The 2,146-nt window shown below is 44.7% G+C and overlaps 1 long non-coding RNA gene across 1 annotated transcript; it reads right to left on the bottom strand.

Moving 5' to 3' along the window:
- Nucleotides 1–364: 364 nt before the first annotated feature.
- On the bottom strand, nt 365–2,146 carry LOC147648241 (uncharacterized). Its single transcript, XR_015280914.1, has 2 exons — nt 1,664–2,146; nt 365–831 (listed from the first exon to the last, which is right to left on the bottom strand). It is a non-coding gene; the product is annotated as an uncharacterized LOC147648241 (long non-coding RNA).

Below are 2,146 nucleotides of genomic sequence, written 5' to 3' on the forward strand. Positions count from 1 at the left end.
TGTAGCATCTGTGTTTTGACAATTTTAGCCTGCTTGTAGAAGTGGCTTCCAAATTAACTCCTTCACATTGATGATAACCAAGCCCTAGTACAAGGACCAGGAACTACTCAGTTGTGTTGAGTCTGGCTGAATTAATTTTCCCTTAGCAGCCCTCACAGTGCTGTGCTTTGCACTGGTAGCTGGAAAGGTGCTGCTGGGCAGTGCTGGCACAGCATGAGCACTATTTCCCCGGCACTCTTGCCTGCCCCATCAGTAGGCTGAGGCTGGGCAAGGTTCTGGGAAAGACACAACCAGGCCAGCTGATCCAAACTGACCCAAGGGGTATATCATAGCATGTGACATCAACTCAGACATAAACGCTAAGAAAAGGAAGTGGGACATCTTTTATTTACAATGTTTGCCTTCTGGAGCCACCACTCCAGGTGCTGAAGCCTTATTCTGGTGAAGTGGCTGAACATCTCTTGCCAATGGGAAGTAGAGAATAAACCTATCTTTACTTTCTCTTTACTTGTGCAAGTGCAAGCTTTCACTTTTGCTTTAGTAAACTGCCTTATCTGAACCTCTGAGTCCTTTTCAATCTTATTTTCTCTCTCCTGTCCAGCTAGAAAGGAGAGAGTGAGCAGTTTGATAGGCATCTTGTAGGCACCACACCTCTGTTCCAGGGAAGCAACTGCTTTAGGTGCTCAGTCTGGGAGAGCGTGGAGGCTTTCATGAGGCTATTTCTGCAGCCTGGGATCCTGTCCAGAACTCTCCCTGCTTGCTCCAGGCATGAGACAAAGGCTCTGCCTCACCCTGGGAGGGGGGATCCCACCTCTTCCTTTCTTGTGAAATCTGCAAAAGAAAAATTTGAAGTGGAAATGACACAAGTCAAGGCAAGTTTTTCTATGGTTTATCACCCTTTGTGAGTGCTTGTGGGACAGGTGATTATGCTGCCTAGAAAGCTAAATATGCAAGACTGCTGTTGAAATTACATGCTGCCTTTGCTGAATTTAAAGGTTTCCCTAAGCACAAAGCTACACTTATTTGCTGTTGTGCTGTCCAGAAGCCTTTGTTTAACTTTTTTAAATTACAGCCAAGCCTTACTAAAACAAACTCACTTGACCAAACTGCATTTTCATCTTTGTCCCAACATCCATTCTGCTTACTTTATCATTAAAACCTCCTTTGAATTAGACTCTATCGTGTTATGGGAGGGTATCATCTGTGTAAATCTGTTGCCCAGGTAGCATTTGTTAGGGGTGCTAACAAAGTGGGTTAGACTAAGAACTGTTGGGCATGGCGTAAGGACAGTTTATCCTGCCTTGGTCACTTTGGTGGACTACAAACTTTGGTGGACTACAACCACTTTGGTGGTTCTTTACAGTTCTTATGGTTCTTTATTTTTTTAAAATTTTTTTTAACACTACACCCACCATCCCTGAACCCCCAACCTGTGAATTCTTAAACCAAGGAGAGTTCTGCTCTGGCAGCACAGTTTAACATAGAGCAAATCTGTGAGGTAAATAGACAAGAAGGTGGAATGGTGTGTGTGTGTGTGTGTTTGTGTGTGTAGATTTCTATAAATAGTATAAAAATACTTCAGAGGAAATCAGAAATCTTAGCTAGATTGGGCATACATGCAGTCTTGTACTTCACAGATCAGCTGTCCTCGGGTGGTACTCACGGTCCAGCATCCTTCCAAAATATCTTCTGAAATATGCAGTTCTCTGGTGAGGCCAAGGACAGGAGTCTGCCCAAGAGCAGTCCTAATGAGGCTTTCCAACATAAGCACAGGGCTCTTCTGTATTTTTGTATACAGCTCTATATATAACTCCCTGTATGGGGCCAGAATGAGTCCTGCAGGGCGGTGATAACGCACCCTCTGTGACTTTCCAGTTGCTATAGATAGCTTCTTGTGCACACCATGCAAACTGCTACAACCACCAATTTTTTTTCTGATGGTCATTCCATGACTTGACGTCTGTTTTCAGTGCAAAAAAACCCCAGCCTCCAACATTCTACAGAGTGAGGAGCTGCTGGTACAAGTGAGGACTGTTGGGGTGGGCATCTAAAGAAAGGTGTTAACTGCATTAGCAAGGTGAGCTTCCCTGGCCTTAAGACAAGCCCTGTCCCCTTCCCTTCTGCCAGCCCTGGTTTATCCTGGAAG

This window comes from Cyanistes caeruleus, chromosome Z (assembly GCF_971803275.1).
Source record: "Cyanistes caeruleus chromosome Z, bCyaCae1.hap1.1, whole genome shotgun sequence".
NCBI classification, from domain to species: Eukaryota; Metazoa; Chordata; class Aves; order Passeriformes; family Paridae; genus Cyanistes; species Cyanistes caeruleus.